The following is a 22,018-nucleotide window of genomic DNA, read 5'->3' on the forward strand; positions in this document are numbered from 1 at the left end:
AGAGGCCCCGTGTGTCACTCCCACGAGACTGCCCTTCCCATCAGAGCACGGCCCATGGCCGGCAGGGTGCATGTGGCTTAGGAAAATTCTACCTACAAACACTGGGAGGAAAAGGTGCTGGTCAACCAGGATTCGGTAGAGGATGTTTGCTGGTGAACCCGTCTGTCCTGATTTTGGGAGTAGAAATGATGTGGAGGATGGATTCATTGAGGATTCCTGAGGATCTGGCCAGGCCTTAGGGGAACACTGAAAACATGAATTTATTGTTCCGCAGAGGTCAGAGCTAGAAATGTTTTGTTTTCAGATGAATCTGGAACCTAAGCCCATTCTGTAAGGAACTGCCATTTAGTCCTACAAATCAAATGCAGAGAATTCTGATTGTTTGACACCTCCCATTTGGGATATACAAACACAATTAGGGTTCATCTGGATTACTGCAGTGAAACAAAAACACTCTGTGATGGCCAAGTGTGGAGCTGGGAGGAGCGAGAGGAAGGAGCTGGTGATGGTTTTGTGACTCTTTCCCCAAATAACATGCCCATGAGTCAGAGGCTCTGGGAGAAGGCTGGTGGTGACTCAAGGCCAGGTAACCAGCTTGCCCTGACTGTCCCTCCATGCAGGACTCGACTCGACACGGAATCCAGGGAATTGTTCCAACAACACCAGGCCAGGACTCTTATTTGTTTTCATGTTTGAAGGTGGATCTAAGTCCTGCAACATCATCAAAACATCGTTTTAATGCAGGTGCCGGTGCCACGCGTGAGAGGGCTTGTGCCTGCTGGCAGTGGAAAAGTACCACCTTGAGTCACCACGGTGCTGAAGGTCACCGGGCCTCCTTACGCAAGTCCTGGACCCGGTGCCCGTGAACTCGCTACCCTGGGCTGCGATTGTTCTTTCTTTGGTTTCCCTGTGAGCCTCAGTGACAAACCACCGGAAGCCGCAGTGACTCATAGACAGTGGAGTGTCAGAGCCAAAAGGGGCCGCGTGAGCTTCCAACTCGACCCACGGCTCTGCCAGGAGAGGCAGCTGTGTCCAGAGGGGCAGGGAGACCTGTCTAGTGACCTGGCTGGTTGGTGACACAGCCAGGCCTAGGAAGGGAGTCTTCCGGTGACAGTTTAGTGTGTTTGATCATGAGGAGAGCATTCAGACCGCACATCCTCATGGTTGTCTGTTCGTCTGGGACTCCGGGCCCCTGATCATCTCCTCCGCTTCTCTCGGTGACACCAGGTGGTTTCTTTGTCTGGGACCCCCACACCTCCATTCTCTTGAGTGCTTGGGGCTATGGCCTGTGACGGTCCTTAGAACTCAAGACTACTGGATGGAGAGGGGAGTGAGGGGCCAGCGGAGGCCTGCAGGTGCCTGGCAGCTGCGTTTCCTCTTCGCTGCCTCAAGTGGTGGGGTGGGGGCTTCTGCGTCTTCAAGGATGAGAATCCCCACGGATGTCCCCTTGGGTCTGATGGCTTTAGGCTGCAGAGCCCTGCATTCCTCTTCTGAAATAGGCGAAGATGTGGGTGTGCTCACGTTGCCTTTTCTGAGTCAGCCCCCAAGCCCACAGGCTGAGCCTTCAGCTCCGCTAATGGTGCCTGCCCTGGGCCAGGTGGGGGGGCTTAGTGAGTAAGGGGCCCAGGAGGAGAGAAACACATTGGGGAGGGGGCCCTGGACCACGTCTGCAACAGACCAGGTAGGGCTCATCCAGTAAACTCACCTGGTTTGGGTTTTTGAAAGAACACCCAGCTCGTGTATTAATTATAACATGGGTGCAGGGGGAGTCCGGCAATGGCAAGACAGTGGGGAGGCAGCTGGTGTGGCCCAGCAGGAAGCCAGGATATGGCTGGGGCTGGAACACCATGTTGCAGAGAAGTAGGTTTGCTGCAGACGTGGGCTGGTGGGAGTGGGACAGGGCTTGGATGTGAGGCCATGTGAGAGAAAGCGGTGAGAGGACACCCTGTCCCGCATGAGCGGCTTGGGATGGGCAGGTGTCACCAGTGGAAGGCAGGGGAGAGACAGCCATGTCAGGTGAGGGTACATGGAGCAGGTGAGCTCCATCTCGGGTAGATTAAGTTGGACGAGTCTAAGGGGTAACTGGTTGGAGATATTCAATAGGAAGGTACCTGGGGATACACGGTGGGGCCCGGGGGAAAGATCTGGGTTGAAAATAAGTTTAGGCTGGGTGCGGTGGCTCATGCCTATAATCTCAGCACTTTGGGAGGCCAAGACGGGTGGATCACCTGAGGTCAGGAGTTTGAGACCAGTCTGGCCAACATGATGAAATCCCTTCTCTACCAAAAATACAAAAATTAGCTGGGGGTGGTGGTGGGCACCTGTAATCCCAGCTACACGGGCAACTGAGGCAGGAGAATCGCTTGAACCCGGGAGTTGGAGGTTGCAGTGAGCCGAGATCACGCCACTGTTCTCCAGCCTTGGTGACAAGAGCAAAACTCTGTCAAAAAAAAAAAAAAAAGAAAGAAAGAAAAAAGAAAAGAAAAGTAAAGGACATAAGTTTGGGAGAAGAAGGCAATGAGTGGAGACTGAAGCCATGGCAGTGGGTGGTAGGCAGGTGTCAAGGAGAGAGAAGAAAAGGGAGCCCTGCCAGGGCTGGGGGATGCGGTGCTTGCCAGCGTGACAGAGAAGCCACCAAGGAGCTGGAAGGAGCTCCCAGGAAGGCTGGGAGGAGCCCCCGAGAGCCAGGGGAGGATGGCTCCAAGGAAGAGCCTGCTGTGCATGAGTGGGGCCCAAGTAGGTCCTGTCCTGTCCACAGGGGCAACCAGCAGAGCACGGTGGATGGTTGGGGGGACACACAAGAGGCCCTCCTGTGCCACTGCAGCATCGCTGCCCACCCTGCCCAGGTCTGCCCAGCTGCCCGGCTGCCTCGGCTCCTGTCTGCCTACATTTTTCCTCTGGCTTTTCCGAGGTCCTAGCAGGCGGCTGTTCTCAGAGGTGGGAGCTGCGTTGCTGATGGCTGCACGAGCAGCTCTGTTGGGGCAGTGGGGGAGGCGATTGGGCTCACATGCACAAGGGTTGCCCCTGCAGCTGAGATGGGTAGGTGCTGAGCCTAGGTGGGGCCAAGGGCAACAGGTGAAATTCGATTTTTCTTTATCTTCAGTGCCACACTAATCTTATCTGCACTCTGGGGAATGGAGATTGTTGCAGAAACAAATATTTGCTTCCAGGGTGGTTCCGCAGCCCTCAGTCCCCGGCACACATCTGCCCCTCCCCTTGGGCCCAGCTCTGTAACAAAGACTCTATCTGCCTGGTCAGGGCCTCCTGGTGGCCAAGGGCCCTGAGGACTCCGAGGGCTCCGAGGGCTGATTGCCGACCCTGTACTTTGGCAGAGGCTGCAGACCCACCACGGCCACCCCTCCTAGGGCACCTTCTATCACTGAGCCTCACCTCACTCTCAGGGGAGGATGGAGACCTTCAAGGCTGCAGGACCTTTGTTTTCTAGAGAGAAGACTACGCCCAGTACTGATTTGGGTCCAATCAGAAAGCCATTCTGAGTGCTCGCAGCAGGAAGAGATTAATCCGGAGCATTTTCTCACGTGCGTGTGGAAGAGCTAAGAACTCGAAGGGGGTGGGGTGATCACATAGAGACCAGCAAGTGCTAGAGTGGGGTGCAGAGATGTGCCTGGTGGGAGCAGGACTGTGAGGCTGTCCCACGGGAGCTCAGCCAGAGGAGGTGCCCCATGTTGGGACTGGCTGTGCCCTGAGTCGGGGGTAGCCTGGGAGGAGAATGCCCTTGGCACTCCTTCCTCCTGCCCTCTACCTCCTGACAGGGCTGCTTAGTGGCTGCACCCATCAGGAGAGGAGCGGGCACCTGTCAGAAGGGCAAATGGATGGTGGGGTGGGGGCAGGACGATGATAGTGACGATGCTAATGTCCACTGTCCTTCTGGCTCTTCCAGGCACCAGATGCTCGGCCATGCCCTCCACTCGGTATTATCCCAGCACTTACCACGTCGGCACAGTGGGGCCAGCATGACAGTGCTCTCATGGCAAAGATGGGGAGACCAACTTTCCCGTCACAGCAGGGACACAGTGGGCAGGGATTTGAACCTGGAATCGACGTCAGCGTCCACCGTCTTACCCACGGTGAAGTAGCTTTTGCTTGTCTAGCATGCACACGTATGACCATTCTGAGGCTGTCAGTGGATGAAGGTGTAGGGAGTCCACAGGGGAGCATGAAGCCGGCATGGAAGGACCATCGCCCTCTCAACAGTGCCCTGCTGCTGGTGCTTACCAGTGGAGGAACTGCTACCGAGCTCATTAGCCACCAGGATGTCCAGAAGCAAAGTGATTGAGGGTCCAGTCTTCCTACCACCATGAAGTTGCTAAGCACGCTGCAGAGGCCCCTGACCACCACCTACTGTGGCCAAGGTTGTGGAGATCCTGTCGGACCTGCTGTTGTGCCCCTGGTTTTGGAGAGATGCTGCTTCCTCGTGGACCATTAGCTGGATGCTCCTCCCTCCACCTCAAACACAGTGACATCCATAGTCTTCTAGTCGTGTTTGGTTTCTTACTGGCTGTGGGCTGGGGAAAGGGTCTCCATCTCAGTAACAGTATGTCCTGCAAGGACTCAGGGTTCTAGCTGACCTTCCCCTCAGGCGTCTCTGTCCAGCCCTGAGTGAGTCTCTTAGAAAATGAACAGTTACTTTAACTTGACAACAGAGTTTGTTAAAGTTCTCGGAGTTAAATAAATGGTGTGACTAGCACATTTCCAGACGTGTACACAGAGAACGGCAGTCACCAAGATGGCAAAACCATTTCCTTTGCTTCGTCCACTACAAGGTTTGCTCATGCAGCTGGCTGCACCTGTTGGAAACGCAACAGCACAACACATGACCCCGTGCAGGAAAGGTGCAGGTGCTCCCCACTGCAGACAGATGCAGGAAACCCAACTCCCCACCCTCTTCCCTTGCTCTTTCCTGGTAGGAAGTTGGTCTGTGGGTCTGTTGCGCACAGTGAAACCCAACATGGCAGCATCTGGTGTCCTTCCATCAAGGGCATCCAACCTGCTGGAAACCCACCCTGGAGGTGGTCCTGGGAGGCTGTGGGGCAGGTGGTAGCAGGACGCAGTGCCCTCCCTGCTCTTCACGATGGGCTATCTCCCACCTGGTCCCTGACAGCACTGTCATCACTGACCGAAGCTTCCATGAGCTTGTAGGTGAATGGCCTCCGAGCTGGTCCCTCCACCCAGTTCCTCCCGTGTTAACTAGGTCTTGAAACTTGTGACTCCTTTTTCTGTAATTAGTTCCTTTGCTTCTTAACCACCTCTGCTGGTTCACGTTGGGGGTGAACAGGTACAGGTGAGGAAAGGAAGACCCACTGAGATGGGTGGCCTCCCCCAAAGCGGGCACACCACTGTCACCCACTGCTTCCTTCCTACCTGGAGAAAGCCATGGGGTGCCTGCCTCCCCTCCCCAGGGGCACATATTGTGCCGGGGTGACAGTGTTTCTAGGGACAGGGGAGGACAGAGGTGCTTCTGGGATAATTTCTCGGTGTTGTGGGTTGAATCGTGTCCCCCTAAAACTGTGCTGACATCCCGATGCCAGTACCTATGAATGTGACTGTTTGGACATAGGGTCTTTCCAGATACGCTCACGTTAATATGAGGTCTTTTCACGGGCCGTTAACCCAATAGCTGTGTTTTCTAAGGAGGGAAAAGCACATGGACACACAGAGAGAAGGCCACGCAATGGCAATGCTACAGTATGCTGTTACACTACACTGCACTCTATCAAGTGCTACACCAAGTACAGTAGGATACGACACAGCATAGGTAGCATAATATAGCATGGTAGGGTATAACATAGGATGGCGTGGTGTAATGTAGTATAGCATAGTATCGTACGGTGTAGTGTTGTATAGCACAGTGCAATAGAGCATAGCATAGTATAGCATAGGTCAATATGCTATAATATAGTATAGCATAGCATTATAGACAGAAATGGGAGCTATGCAGCTGCAAGCCTGGTGACTCCCAGGACCAACGGCAGTCACAGAAGCTGAGAGGGGTGAGGGACATTCCATCCAGAGCCTCCAAGGGAACAGGGCCCTGCCGACACCTTGATTTCAGGCCTCAGGACACTGGGATTGTGAAGGAGGACATTTCTGTTGTTTTAACCCGCATGTTTGCAGTCCTTCGCGATGGCAGCCTCAGGAGGCTGTCACACCCTACATGCTTGTGCAGGCCGGAGGCTCCACGGAAACGTCAGCGGCAACATGCAAGGGCAGTGCAGCCAACTCCACAGCAGGTCTAGACAGGCACAGGGCCGGGGCAGCTGCTGTGGCCACCTGGGATTTTAAAAAATGGGGATCAAACCTTTCCAGATTGGTCAAACAGTATTGAAGAAAAAGAGGAAGGAAGAGAGAGGGGGTCAGTTATTCAGTCACCCAATAGGTACATGATGTTCAGTGGATTCTGACGTACACAGTTCAAAGGATCACAGGGCTCTACGGACAGAGCCTCAGCGTCTCGAAGTGGCTTCTCAGACTGCATCTGGTCACGATAACAGCTCTGGCCCATAGACCAGGGACATGTTAGAGTCCCTCTGTGATAGATAAAAGGCAGGCACAGAGGGAGGTGAGGCCGGCCTTAAATCATGTACATGTCCATTCCTGACTCCAGACCTTGTTCCTTCTTCTGTACTGAAGATAGGCTGTGAAAGAAGAGTGTAGTGTGGTGTGGTGTGGGGTAATGCAGTCACCGTAGAGCAGCATAGAGTAATGCAGTGCAGTGTAGTACAGTGTTGTAGAGTGTAGTGTAGTGTCATGTAGTGTGCTAGAGTGTAGTGCAGTGAAGCGTACTATAGTGTGGTATAGTCGAATATAGCATAGCATAGCATAGCGTAGTATGCCATAATACAGTACAGTATAGTATAAGATAGCATTGTATAGTATAGTGTAGAATAGTGTAGTATCGTTTAAGGTAATATACTGTGGTATAGTATAATGTAGCATAGCGTAGCATAGTGTAGCATAATATAGTACAGTATAGTATAAGCATTGTATGGTATAGTGTAGCATAACATACTGTGGTATAGTATAATATAGCATAGTGTAGTATAGTGCAGCATAATATAGTGAGGCACAGTATAATATAGTGTAGCACAGCATAGTGCAGTATAGTGTAGAATAATACACTACAGTATGGTATAAGATAGTATAATACAGCATAGCACAGTATAGTGTAGAATAATACACTACAGTATGGTATAAGATAGTATAACACAGCATAGTGCAGCACAGTGTAGTATAGTGCAGCATAATATAGTGGGGCACAGTATAATATAGTGTAGCACAGCAAAGTGCAGTATAGTGTAGAATAATATACTACAGTATGGTATAAGATAGTATAATACAGCATAGTGCAGTATAGTGTAGAATAATATACTACAGTATGGTATAAGATAGTATAATACAGCATAGTGCAGTATAGTGTAGAATAATATACTACAGTATGGTATAAGATAGTATAATACAGCATAGTGCAGCACAGTGTAGTATAGTGCAGCATAATATAGTGGGGCACAGTATAATATAGTGTAGCACAGCATAGTGCAGTATAGTGTAGAATAATATACTACAGTATGGTATAAGATAGTATAATGCAGCATAGTGCAGTATAGTGTAGAATAATATACTACAGTATAGTATAAGATAGTATAATACAGCATAGTGCATTACAGTGTAGAATAATATACTACAGTATGGTATAAGATAGTATAATACAGCATAGTGCAGCACAGTGTAGTATAGTGTAGCATAATATAATGTGGTAAAGTATAGCATAGCATAGTGTAGTATCATGTAGCATAATATAGTGTGGTATAATGTAATATAGTATAGCGTAGCACAGTATAGCATAATATAGTACAGTATAGTGTAAGACAGCATTGTATAGTATAGTTTAGCATTGTGTAGCATAGTATAGCACAGTATAAAAAGTATAGTGTAGTATAGTGTAGCATAGTGTATTGTTGTGTAGCATATAGGCTCATATAGTATAATATAGCATAGTGTAGGATAGTGGGGTATAGTGTAATACAGCATGGTACAGTATAATGTAGCATAGGGTAGCATAGTGTGGTGTAGTGTAATATATTATGGTACAGTAGAGTATAATACAGCATTGTGTAGCATAGTGTGGTGTAGTGTAATATAATATAGTGTGGTATAGTATAATATAGCATAACATAGTGTAGTGTAGCATAACATAGTACAGTATGGTAAAATATAACATTGTATAGTATAGTGTAGCATAATACAGTGTGGTATAGTATAATATAATATAGCATAGCATAGTGTAGCATAATATAGTACAGTGCAGTATAAAATAGCACTGTATTGCATAGTGTATATAGGGTAGGATAGTGTATAGTGTAAATAGGGTAGTATAGTGTAGCATAATATAGTGCAGTATAGTATAATATAGTATAGTGTAGCATAGCATAGTGTATTGTTTTATAGCATAGTATAGTATGGGTAGCATAGTATGATACAGTATAGTGCAGCATAGTGTAGTATAGTGTAGCATAATATAGTGTAGTATAATATAGTGTGGTATAGTATAGCATAGTGAACCATATTGTAGTGTAGTGTAATATAGTATGGTATAGTATAATATGGCATAGTGTAGCATAGTGTAGTGTGTTGTAGCCTAATATAGTGTGGTAGAGTATAATACAGTATGGCGTGGTGTAGTTTAGTACAGTGTGGCATCGTATAGTATAGTGTTGTATAGCATAGTGTAGTGCAGCAGAGGACAGTGTAGTACACACAGTATAATGTCATATTGTATAGTATAGTATAACATAGTGTAGTATAGTACAGCATAATATAGTGTAGTCCAGTATGATATTACACAGTATAGCATGGCACAGCACCACAGAGTATAATATGGAATAGTGTAGTGCAATATAGTTTCTGTTTTGGGAGGTGAGTAGCGATTATGTTTCAGTGAAAGCCTGACTCAGTGAAGCGGCCAACGTGTCTTCTAATACAAACGATGACCTAGGTCTACATTACACTTACCCTTCAGAAAGGAACGAGATGGGGAACTTCTTGAAAGTCAGGCAATTTCTCCAGTGAACTAGGGCCACCCTGTTAATAGCCCTTAGTCACAGCGTTCTTGGCACACATAGATGCTGGCGTCTCAGCAGGAGTAATGGGCTGACTCTCAAAAGCACAACAAACGCCCTGCTGTGATTATGGGCGTGGCCTCTCCCAGACCTCAGCAGGTGCTTTACATGGCGTTCGTAGCACCTGCCTCCGGGGTGGGTTTGGAGCGGGTTGGGGTGAGACTTGCGACCGCCACCAGGATGGCCCTGGCTCTCTCTGGCAGCTCTCCTGTCCATCCGCAGAGGCTGGCCGCCATTCTCATCTAGGAGCTAGAGCCCATTTCTCCACCGCACTGAATGAGGCCATTGCCTCTCTTAGGATAATTTGGGTAGAAATAAATCCTGAATGCTTGGCTGACAGGCATTGAAGTTATCAAGATCACACTGCTCTTCTCTGGGATGGTCCCTCTCTTTCTTCCATTCCTTTTTACCTTCCCAGGCAGTTCCTCCTGCCCCCAGCACACTCCACCCGTGTCTCTACCTGCTGTTGGTCCCACTGCAAACACTTGCTGGAGCATTTAAACCAGCAAGGCAATGCTCTCCAGACAGTTGCTGACTGTCCTTGTTCCTTCCTATTCCCTGGAGGAAGCCCACGTGAAATGTTATGATAACCTACAGATGACCATTTCCGGAAGAGAAAGAGCCTACCTTGTTAAATAAGTGAACTAATTGGCAGAAATTCTATTATCTGCCATGTGAATTCTAACTTCTGGGGATAAGTATGCAGGAATTCCTAGTTGGGAAGCGGGTGAAAAGTGCAAAGTAGCGTTTTCATGTCAGAAAGGAGTGATCGAGCAGTAATGTGAAGCCACTGTGTGCTTAGGTACATGCATGTGCATACGTGCGCATGTGTGTGTACATGTGCGTGCATGCCTGAGCGTGTGTGTGTGTGTGTGTGTGTGTGTGTGTTAGGATCCTGCCCTGAGCTAGCCTTGAGGAAGGTGAATTCTGGTTTCTGTGCACTCTGCACTCTAGCCATCGTGCCATCATTTTACCCCTTTATATTTCTACATCACCCTCTTTCTTCTCCTTATGGGAGCTTTCTATGTCTTGACTGATTTGATCAAATTGAATACTATGCAACATCAAACTCTGTTGTAAGTCTGATTTGTTATAAATGATTTTCAGTAGAATGATAGTCGGTGGCTTTAATGAATTTTAATGAGCTTGGCTGTATGAACAGAGGTAAACAGCATCTGTGTTTTGGGGGCCGTGTTGTCATGGAATTCTAACTCATAGAGGGAAAACCCAGTTTCCCAGAGCACAGTCCTTACAGCAAAGTCCTTACGGCCATTTATGGAATTGTCCAGACTCTAGAAAGTCTCTCTTCTGCAAGGATCTGTCTGAGTGTCACGGAGCATCTGGAGTGTTCTGTCTGGACTGCTGGCTGGGAGCCCTCTCCTGGTGTTTGAACAAGGGGCAGCTGGGTCCTCGGTTTGCCGTGTAAAGAGAGGAGGACAGAGCCCAGAGGAGTTGAACCCTAGCAGAAAGGGGTGCTTGACCAGCAGGAGAGAAGACAACCGAACGCGTGAGTGTCCAGGCGGGGCCCAGCGCCCGTGCCTGGAGCCAAGGGGAGGAAGGAGAGGGGCGGCTTTGGAGCAGCTGTGCCCTGAGAGCAGGTGGGTGGGAGCTGAGGGGGGCAGCCAGCAGCTCCGCACAAGGGGCAAGACCCAGGGACAGAAAGCACGGAAAGCCAGTGACCGGGACCTGCTCTCTACTCCTGGGGGGCCAGAGCCCAGCCCAGGACTAGGAGGAGAGACAGGGCAGGACATGGCCACAGAGGCAGCTGTCCATGGTCTCCGGAGTGCGTGAGGGCTGTGCCTCTTCGGTGGCTGCTGCTCCTTCTGAAGACCGGCCTGCGGTCGGCAGCGAGGCCTCTGGGGAGAGCTCCTGATTTCACTTTCATGCTCTGCCGCCACTGAGAGGAGTTAGGAAAATACCATGGGCTGCGTGATTTAATCGCCCTGCTATTTGTTAATTAGTCTGTGTGAAGTGCCAATCCGCAGTGTGCGTGGGCGTGGGGGCAGGACTGCGGTTTGCTGGGAAGCAGCCGCTCTGAGCAGAGGCAGTTGGAGTTCACCTGCTCAGCTGCTTCTGTGCTCAGATGCTCCGATTTCCCGAGCTGCCCACGCTTCCCAGTCCCTTTGAGAAGTTTTCCGTCTAGAAACTGCCTTAAGGGCCTCTCACTTGTTCAAATAGGAACCACGATTCCCTCCACCCAAGCCATTCGGGAGACGTGCAAAACGGAGCCCACCTTCACAACCAGGGTTGACGCTGGGCCTCCGGACTCCCTGGACCTGTCCCTCTCCAGGTGGGGCTGCTTCCTCCGCTTCACTTGCCCAGGGCTCTGGGGTTTTCCCTTCCTCTCCCCCAGCAAGGGTTGTTTTCAGGAAAAGATGTGTATCAGTCATTTACATGCTAGTGTGAATGAGCTCCAGCCAACACTTCCTGTGAGTCACTCAGTATGTGTTAACCAAGGGCTGCTGTTCCCGATGCTGGGGACATGAAAACCTTGTTCCTGCCCTGTGAGTTCTACACTAGAGCCAGAAGTGGAAGGAAAAACTGAAGACGATGTGGTCAGTGCAGTGTTAATCCCAGGGAAGCTTTAGGAGCACGGGCACTACTTACTGTGGACGAGGGCTGGTCAAGGAAGGTTTTCTGGAGGAGGTGACAGCTAGTCTCGGTCTAAAGGACAAGTGGGAAAAGAGAGGAGAACATGTGGATAACGCCAGGCAGAAGGGCTACACAGCCAAGTCACAGCCAAGGCGAAATGGAGGGAGAGTTCTAGAAGCTGCGTGTTTGGTGCTGCTGGGTAGTGTGAAAGGATAGGCTGGAGCTAGGTAGCTAAGCAGCTTGGCAAGTGGAGCTACTGAGGATTCGAAACAGGACCTCTGGATTCCTCTCCACCGTTTATGGGTTGAACCATGTGAAATAGACAATATTTGGCCATTTAGGGCCAAGACAAATGCCAGCTTTGTGGGGTGCAGCCTCACAGAGAGGCTGCTTGGGGGTCTTTGCAGAGGGTGGATGAGCAGAGGGCATCCTCCGGAGCCTGCTGGGGGACCCGGATCTGAGGCCGCCAGGCCAGTGGTGTCCAGACTCTAGTGTAGGCTGGGAGAAAGGGGAGGTTCAAGAAACACGGAGGAAGTGAAGCGGCAGAACCAGGGGGATGGGGTGGTGCGGAGGAGAAGGAGCGCTGAGGCTGAGGTCCAGGTCTGCAGAGATGTAGACTGTGTGTGTCCCGCCAGGTAAGAGACAGGTTGGAGGGCAGGGGCTTAGAGCGGCTGTGATGAGCTCGCTTCAGATGAACTTGGAGAGTTTAGGCAACAGTGTCTAAACCTCCGTGTGGTGGGCGCTCCTGAAGCCTGACAGTGGTAGAATGAATCCACAGGGATGAAGCTGTAGTGGTGGGGTCTTTACAGATGTCATGGATGATTTGGGGAAGGAGGACCCTACCAGTCTCTCTCACGTCGCATTTTGAGGCGGTCACGGTTCGGGCCCACTGTGGTCTTGCTCTGGGCTCACAGGCGATTGTATGTCCTGCTGGCTCCAAGGTTAGAGACCAAGGAGGCCTTGGTGATTTGTAGGCCTCTGTTTAGGTGGAAGGGTGATGGCTGGGCCTTCTAGGGAGCCCAGCTCCGGGGAGTTGTCCCACACCCTCAGGGCAGCACAGCTTACTGGGAGGGGGGCGGGGGTCTAGGAGGCACGGCAGGCACTTGGGCCATCCAGGGCCCTCCACCGTGTGTTCCCATGGGCTCCCTGCTGGATGGTGACGTTTCCCAGGCCCTTCCTCCTTTTTGACACCCCCCTGGCTATGGCCTCTTCCCGTTTCACGCACACCCCCAGCTTTGCCGCTGACCTCGACTATTTTAACGCAGTGTTTGCTGATTGTGCTGTCTTCCACATCCCATCATGGGAGCTCTGCACGTCTCTCTCTAAGTGATGACTAACGAAGATAACAGTCATAACCACAGACAAAGGCCTAAGGCCGGCCATGTGCCTGCCAGACTCTCGTAGAATGGTTTATATGAATGAGCTCGTTAATCCCCTAACACAGCCAGTAAGTGACTGAGTTAGGATTTGAACCCGAGGAAGTGGCATGTCCCTGCTCACATGTAAGTGGAGTCAGGGTTGTGGCAGCCCTCCTTTCCCTTTCCAGGAGAGACATGGTTTCAGCAGGGACCCTGCAGTCAGCATCTCCTCCTTTCCTTTGGTCAGGAGGAGTGATCCTTGTTGGGGAGAGGACCCTGAGGCTGCTGCGGAGGGCTGTGGGATCCTCATCAGATCCACCCTTCAGGCAGCCATCTCCTGGGACCTAAGCTCACATCACAATAGTTAAAAACATGTTAAATACCTTCTGACTCCCCTTTTATCTCAATATAGGTCTGTGGGTGCCTCGTCTGAGCTACATAGTTTCCAGGTTACCTGGGACCGTGGATAACTCTCAGCTCAGCAACTGTCAGTTGATTTCCAAGCTGCTGTTGGCTGGACTCAGGCTCAGCAGGGAGCACCTGGCAAGCCCTGTGCTGTGGGCTGGACTCAGGCCCATCTCGCTGATGACTCTTGTTTTGCTCTCCAGTATGTCCTCAGGAGGTCAGAGTCTGCTTGTTGTTTTTCATGACCACGGGAGGAGGGGCACCAACATGAGGGTCTAGCATCTCCCCAGTGCTGGCTTCCCAGGGCTGGGGCAACCCTGGGGGAGGGGTTGGGAAAGGGAACTCTGTCGCTTGTTGCCACTGCCTGGGTCAACTGCCTGGCAGGGCTGGCCACTCGTGCTCAGAAGGCTGAGGCCTTATCTACCTTCTCCTCTCACCCAGCGCTCGCGCAAGGACACACCTGAGTTGGCATCCTCTGTGTGCTCATGAGCTACTCGCATGATAAGTCCTTGTTGTACTGTGGGATGTCACTTGGTTCATGCTGAAGAGAAATTGTAAAGGACTCCTTTGCCTGCTCAGTCCCCGTGGCCTCTGTCATGTTCTGTCCCCGTCCCCTTTGGGAGCACAGCAGCAGTGGGCTGGCTGAGCTGTGCAGGTGAGGTTCAGGGATGAGGTGCAGCTGTGTGAAAAGTGAGCCTGCTGGATAGGGGGGCTTTCCTCAAGGCCTACACCTCGCTCTGATGGCGTTAGGGTTGAGGGGAAACTTCAATCAAAATGCACAGGACTTGGATGTCGAGATGATGTTGCTGCTGTCAGGACAAGTCACTCTCCACCAATGACTTCCTTTGATGTTCTGAGCTCAGCCTGGAGTCTGACCAGGGACTATAGCACTTGTTCTCCCAAGGGAAGGCTGGCGGCCAAACCTACCTGTGCACACCTGAACCTGCTCCTTGGCAGAGATGAAGGGCGTGATGTTTCACAGCCACTCAACACCCATGGACAATTTGGCTCCTTGTAAGGAGTTAGTCATGCCTTTGAACTGACTTGCTTGAAATATAATTGCTCCTATTTTGCTCCAAAGACTGGTGGCATGGTGGGTTAGAGTTATTTGTATTTATTGAAATTGTTGTAATTAGCAGTCTCAGGGCTCAGTCTAACTGCATAGTCCATGCTGGAAAACTAAAAAAAAAAAAAAAAAAAAAAAAAATACAGTCCTTCATCTTCAGTTCTCCAACGGTTGCCAGTTACACACGGCTAATCTTTGCAGTGAAAGTTGTCTTTGGAGAATGTGCCTTCTGGGTCCCAGGTGGTCCTGGTCTTGGGCTGGGATCTAAGTGAGCTGCTTTGAAGTAAGCTGACAATACACAATTATTAAGGCTATTTTGACCTGCAAGTATAGTTTCTTAAAAAGGAACAATTAAATACCATGTGGCAGTTATTTAGACTTTACGTTGACTAAGGAAAGGAGAAAATGGAAGAAGAACTCCCTCCTGCTTAGATGCAGTAGCTTTTTTTAAAAAAAATAATCTTTTGGGGAATAAACTTAACCAAGGAGGTGAAGGACTTGTAAACAAAATGTTAAAGCTGCACTGAAGACTAGAAAATGTTGATGAAAACTGTTAAAGAAGACACAATTAAATGAAAAGACATCCCATGTTCATGGATTGAAAGACAATATTGTCAAGATGTCAAATACTATAGATTCTATGCAATCCCTGTCAAAACCCCACTTTTTTCAAACATAGGAAAATCCATTCTAAAATTCACATGGAATCTCAAGGGACCCCAAATAGCCAAAACAATCTTGTAAAAGAACAATGTTGGAGGTCTCACAGTTTATGATTTCAAAACTACAGTAATTAAAAAGCTACAGTAATTAAAACAGCATGATATTGTCACAAAGACATAGAAAAATGGGATAGAATATAAATCTCGGAAATAAATCCTCACATATATGGTCAAATGATCTTTGGTGAGGGTGCCAAGACCACTCAATAGGGAAAAGACAAATTATGTTGGAAAAATTAGATATATATATGCAAAAGAATGAAGTTGGACCCTAACCTTATGCTATATACAAAAATCTACTAAAAATGGATGAAAGAACTAGCTATAATACCAAAAAGTATAAAATTCCTAGAAGGAAATATCAAGGAAAACTTCATGCATTGATTTGGCATGATTTTTTGGATATGGCACCAAAAGCACAGGTGACAAAAGCAAAAACAGAGAAATGGGACTACATCATACTTAAAAACTTCTGTGTATCGAAGTACACAATCAACACAGTAAAAACGCAACCTGCAGAATGAGAGAAGATATTTGCAAATTATATATCTGTTGAGGGGTTAATATCCAGAATACATAAAGAACATTTAAATCTTAGCTACAACAACAAAATAAGTAACTCAATCTAAAAGTGGGCAAAGGCCTTGACTAGACATTTTTTCAAAGAGAATATACAAATAACCAAATGAGCACATGAAAAGGTGCTCAATATTACTAACATTAGATAAATGAAAATCAAAACCCCAATGAAGTATCACCTGACATCCATTAGGATGGCTACAATAAAAAAACCCGAAGTGTCGACAAGTGTGTAGAGAAATTGAAAACTTAATGTAAAGTTGGTGAGAATGTAAAATGGTGGGGCCACTATGTAAACCAGTGTGGTTGTTCCTCAAAAAGTTAGAGATAGAACTATCACAGGATCCAGCAATGCCACTTCTGGTTATATACCCAAAGGAAATAAAAGTAGGATCTCAAATGGCAATTTTTATACCCACATTCATAACAACGGTATACGATAGCCATGTGGTGGAAACAACTCAGACATCTATTCTCTTTTTAAAAAATTATTTACTTTTTATTGACACCTATTAGATGTACACATTTTCAGGGTACAAAATTTGATGCAGTCACATAATCAAATTGGGGTAATGGGGATATCCATTACCTTAAATATTTATCTTTTCTTTGTGCTAAGAACAATTGCATTATTCTCTTCCAGCTATTTCAAAACAACCGATTAATGTTAACTGTAGTCACTCCTACTCATCTATCAAACACCAGGTCTGATTTCTTCTGTGTGTAGGTTTATATCTTTAATCAGCCTTTCTTTTTTCCCTACCCTTCCCACTACCCTTCCCAGCCTCTGGTAGCCACCAATCCGCTCTCTATCTTCATGAGGTTCTCTTTTTTAGCCTCCACATATGAGTGAGAACATGTGATATTTGTCTTTCTGTGCTTGGCTTATTTCACTTAACATCACGTTTCTACAAATGACAGGATTTCGTTCTTTTTTATTCCTGAATAATAATATTTCATTGTGTATTTATACCTCATTTTCTTTTTCCATTCATCCACAGATGGACACTTACGTTGATTCTGTATTTTGACTATTGTGAATAGTGTTGCCATAAGCATGAGAGTGCAGACTTCAATATATACCCAACAGTGGGATTGTGGGATCATGCGGTGGTTCTATGTTTAGTTTTTTGAGGAATCTCCATACTGGTTTCCACCGTGGCTGTGCTAATTCACATTCCTGCCAATGGTGAACAAGGGTTTCCCCTTTCTCCATATTCTCACCAGCATCTGTTATTGCCTGTCTTTTTGAGAAAAAGCATTCTGACTGAGGTGAAGTGATGTTTCACTGTGGTTTTGACTTACATTTCTCTGATGATTAGTGATGTTGAACATTTTTTCATATACCTGTTGACCATATGTATGTCTTCTGTCAAGAAATGTCTGTTCAGATCTTTTGGCCATTTTAAAATCAGATTATTTGTTTTTTTGCTATTTGAGCTCCTTATATATTTTGCTTATTAATCCCTTGTCAGATAAAGAATTGGCAAATATTTTCTCCTATTCTGTAGGTTGTATACTCACTTTGTTGATTGTTTTGTTTACTGTGTAGAAACCTTTTTTTTTTTTGGAGAGATAGTTTCACTATGTTGCCCTGGCTGGTCTTGAACTCATGGCCTCAAGTGATTCTCCTACCTTGGCCTCCTAAAGCTCTAGGATTATAAGCATGAGCCACCATGCCTGGCCTTGCACAGAACCTTTTCATCTTTCAAACTCATTCTACAAGGCTAGCATTACCATGATACCCAAACCAGATAAGGATACAACAAAAAAAAGAAAACTACAGGCCACGATCACTGATGAACATAGATGCACAAATCCTCAACAAAATACTAGCCAACTGAATTCAACAGCACATCAAAAAGATCATTCACCATGATCAAGCGAGTTTCACCTCAGGGTGCAAGGATTCTACATATGCAAATCAATAAGTATTGAAATGATCATGATTTTTGTTCTCAGTTCTATTAATGTTCTTGATTCTGTTAATGTTCTGTTCACATTGCAGAAAACACATTTGACAAAATAATTTCAGCAGCTGCTGAAAAAGCATTCGATAAAATTCAGCATACCTTTATGATATAAAACCTTCAATAAACTGAGTATAGAAGAAACATACCTTAAAATAATAAAGGTCATATTAATTCCCTGAGTGAATTCGTATTACTTCACTGAGTCATGCAGATCTTCCAAATGTTGACACATTTCAGAATACCAACACAGTGAAAAAGGTACATAACATGTAGGTGTTATTGCAAAAATAATTTTTACATTATGGATCCCCAGAGAATGCTTGGGGACCCTCAGGGATCCACAGGCCGTGTTTCTGTGAACTGCTGTATGATCCAAAACACATCCTATCGCTGATTTCAGACCCAAGAGTAAAGGAAACTGGCTCAACTGTTTTAGAAAGAGGGATGCACAGTTCCATGGCAGAAGGCATGGAGGCAGGTGGGGAAGGATGGGAGCCAGAAGATGGCCCATCACAGAGCTCTTGCTGAGTGAGGACTGGCATCATAGCAGGAGTTGATCCTGGGCTTGAGGTGTCTGGTTGGACCCATTTTATCGTTCACGTTCACATCTTGTTACCTGCCACCTGACATTATGGCTTAACTGTTTCATGCATACCTGGCTGGTCATTCTACCTGGTAGTTAAGCTTCTCGTGGTTAGAGATTCCACGTTCTCTCTGCACCCCTGGAACAGTGACTGCACACCCCACGTCCTCTCTGCTTAACGTTCCTCCTCTAGGGTTTAGAGGAGCAGCTCTGCAGTCGGACTGTCCCAGTGCAAAGCTAGCCTCCACGATGAAGAGCCATGTGACAAGGGGTGAGTTAACTTTTCTAAAACTCACGGATGCTGTCTGTAAAGTGGTACAGCTCCAAGTGTGCTGTGACGGTTGGAGGAGATAAGGCTTGGAGAGCTCTAGCACCCAGAAGGCAGTACGTCAGGGGAAATTTTAGTCATGGACTTTTCATCCCAGGACTCTCCATTTCACCAGCACTTGGTGATGGTGGTAGGGTGAATGTGTTCCTCTCCGCAGGTACAGGGCTGGGCTGTCTGCCTATTTTTTTTTTCAGACAGAGTTTTGCTCTTGTTGCCCAGGCTGGAGTACAGTGGCAAGATCTCGGCTCACTGCAACCTCCACCTCCTGGGGCTCAAGCGATTCTCCTGCCTCAGCCTCCTGAGTAGCTGGGATTACAGGCATGCACCACCATGCCTGGCTAATTTTTGTATTTTCAGTAGAGATGGGGTTTCACCATGTTGGCCAGGATGGTCTCGATCTCTTGACCTCATGATCTGCCCGCCTCGGCCTCCCAAAGTGCTGGGATTATAGGCATGAGCCACTGCGTTTGACCTGTCTGCCTATTTCTAAGCAATGAGGAAGGTAGCTTTAAAAATCAAGCACAGGTAGGGCTTTTCTCTTTGTTCTTTTCACACAGTCTTATTAGATATTCTCCACAGTGGAAATCCTTTCTCTTCCTCTCTTTTCGAAGAGCAGTTGAAGCTGAATATGCCCCTTTGCGTTTTCTTTGCCTAATGCATGTCTAGCAGGTTTTCCAGAAAGACCTTTGGGTCCAGGACCTGGTCTAGCTTCTAAGTCTGCTTTTGTTGAGTGTGGCAGCCTTGACAGAGTCAGGATTCCCAAAGCTTCCTCATCAGCATGTCCGTCTTCTTTCTAGGGCTCTTGTAACATGGGATGGAGCTTCCACAAGATATTTAAGAAATTTTATCAAAATTGTGATTGATGATGATGACCTTATTTTTTTCATGAAATTCTTAAATGACTTAATTTCAGTTTCTTTGTCTATTTTAGCCCATTTCTGCTCCCTAAAGGGACTAGCTTCTGAAGAGGAAATTCTGACTTCCCGTTTACATTTTTATTTTCTTTTTCAGAGGAGAATATAGTTGGTTCTGTGAGCTAAGTGTGTCTTTTAAGATCTCCCACCTCATCCAGAGCTGGGCTGATGCTGTTACTCCTCTCATAGCCCACTCCTCCGCAGGGTGACCCGGGATCACTGAAAGTATTGAGCCCTCTGTGCTGGTCTATTCTGTAGGACGCTTGTCTCCTCTCAATGAAACTGGGGGCACAGTGGTTCGAGGGACTATGACACACTTGTCCACTCTGTCTCCTACAGGACTTGTCTAGCCTCATCTTGGAAAACTCAGCCCTTTGGATATTCACAATATTGAGTTTATTCAGGAAGAGCTTAAAGAAACATTTTTGATCACCGACTGTTTGCTAGATCTTGGATGAAATTCACTCTGCTTTCAAATCCCGTATGTTCTAAATCTCTTATCAACGGTATGTAACTGTCATACTCAAAGAAAAGCAAACACTCATATTTAACGTGTCCCTCTGCCCTGGCCACCAGTTCCGTGATGACGGTGTGAGACCTGGCCACGAGTTCCGTGAAGATGGAGGGGGGACCTGGCCATGAGTTCCATGAAGACGGGGTGGGGGGACCTGACCACGAGTTCCATGAGGATGGAGTGGGACCTGGCCACGAGCTCCATGAAGATGGGGGGGCAACTGGACACGAGTTCTGTGAAGACGGGGGGGAACCTGACCACGAGTTTCTTGAGGACAGAGAGGGACCTGGCCACGAGTTCCATGAAGATGGGGGTACCTGGCCACGAGTTCTGTGAAGACTGTGGGGGGAACCTGGCCATGAGTTCCGTGAGGACGGGTCGGGTCCTGGCCACGAGTTCCTTGAAGACAGAGTGGTATCTGTGTGTTCAGTGGTGGGTAGGATGCAGGCCTCCTGCACGGAGCAGTTGCAGCCTTGACACCTGGGTCCTCCCCTGGGTTTTGCTTAGTCCCAGGTAAACGAGGTGTGCAGTCCAGAAATAGGGTCTGTAGGGCACCCGGGCCAGTGGCACAGACATGAGCTTTACCCGAAACTCAAGATTTTCATTTCTGCACCTTATTCAAGTATGCAAGCTGGTTGAGATGAGGCTTCACCTCTTTTTTTTTTTTTTTCTTTTCTTTTCTCAGCTTGATGCAGGGAAGGTTTTATCTGTTCTTCCTCTTCCTTCTCCTCGGTTGTCCAGGCCTGGGTGTTTAGCACGTTCCCTCCAGTAAGTTTAAAGTGGCATCTCTCCGAGGGCCAGACCCCGGTGAGGATGGACGTCTCAGCCCCAATTCTGAGTGGAAGGAGAGAGGCTTGGTCCAACTCTCAAAGCCTTCTATGCCCACCAGGAATCCAGGAAGACCTGGAGAGCCCGAAGCAGTAAATGGGAGAGGCGCTCCGTGGGAAACGCGGGCGGAGAGGGAGAACCCTTCCCACTGAAACCTCCAGCCCCGGCTTCTTCTCAGCCTTTGGCAGCTATTAAAAAAAAATCTTTCAATTTTTTCCCACTAATGATGCCCATCATTCTCTGGAATCTGAATTCAGGAGCGCAGGCTCACAGCCCTCTGTCTTACATGATTTACAGGAACACTTTTTATCCCCAAAGCTGGGGCCATTTGTACCCGAGAAGGGTGTAGCCATAGGAACCTCTGTACCTATACTTAGCAGATAATTAAGCCAGTTTTCTGGGTACTTAATAGTTTTCCACTTCACGGTGTGTAGGTTAAACTTGGATTTAGTTATGACAGATTGGGATAACAAGTATAAAAGTAACCATCTAATTAACGGCTCCATGTACTATATGATTCTGGAAAGGATTATTTAGAATTATTGGATGAGGCAAGGTTGTGGACATACTGTGTCTGGATTTTCCTAAGTTCTCTTAAAAAACAAGCTCAGACCAATATGTATATTTATGGGGGAGTATATAAAGGCAGTCTGTAGAATGCCCGTGTAGAGGCGTCTGGGCAAGAATGCTGGTGTGGATGCATCTGGGTAAGGCTGGTGGCCTCATGGAGGGACGATAGGTCATTGTCAGTCGCTGCGGCTGAATTAAGTTCACCCCCCAATTCACATGTTGAAATCCTGACCCCTAGGACCTCAGAATGTAACTGTATTTGGAGATAGGGCATTTCAAGAGTTAATTAAAGTAAAATGGAGTATTAGGGTGGGCCCTGATCCCACCTGACGGGTGTCCTTATAAGAAGAGGAGATAAGGACACAGACACACCCAGAGGGCCGACCCTGCCAGGACCCAGGGAAGAGAAAGGGAAGGAGGCATTGGAGAGAACCAGCCCTGCCCACACC

At 47.8% G+C, this 22,018-nt stretch overlaps 1 long non-coding RNA gene across 1 annotated transcript; it reads left to right on the forward strand.

The window, feature by feature from the left end:
* The first annotated feature begins 10,908 nt into the window (after window positions 1–10,908).
* Window positions 10,909–15,178, forward strand: LOC102131098 (uncharacterized). The gene is made up of 3 exons (XR_006696646.2): window positions 10,909–10,977; window positions 11,715–12,364; window positions 13,500–15,178. It is a non-coding gene; the product is annotated as an uncharacterized lncRNA (long non-coding RNA).
* The last annotated feature ends 6,840 nt before the right edge of the window (window positions 15,179–22,018 follow it).

The sequence above is a fragment of the Macaca fascicularis genome, chromosome 3, assembly GCF_037993035.2.
Source record: "Macaca fascicularis isolate 582-1 chromosome 3, T2T-MFA8v1.1".
Lineage (NCBI taxonomy): Eukaryota > Metazoa > Chordata > Mammalia > Primates > Cercopithecidae > Macaca > Macaca fascicularis.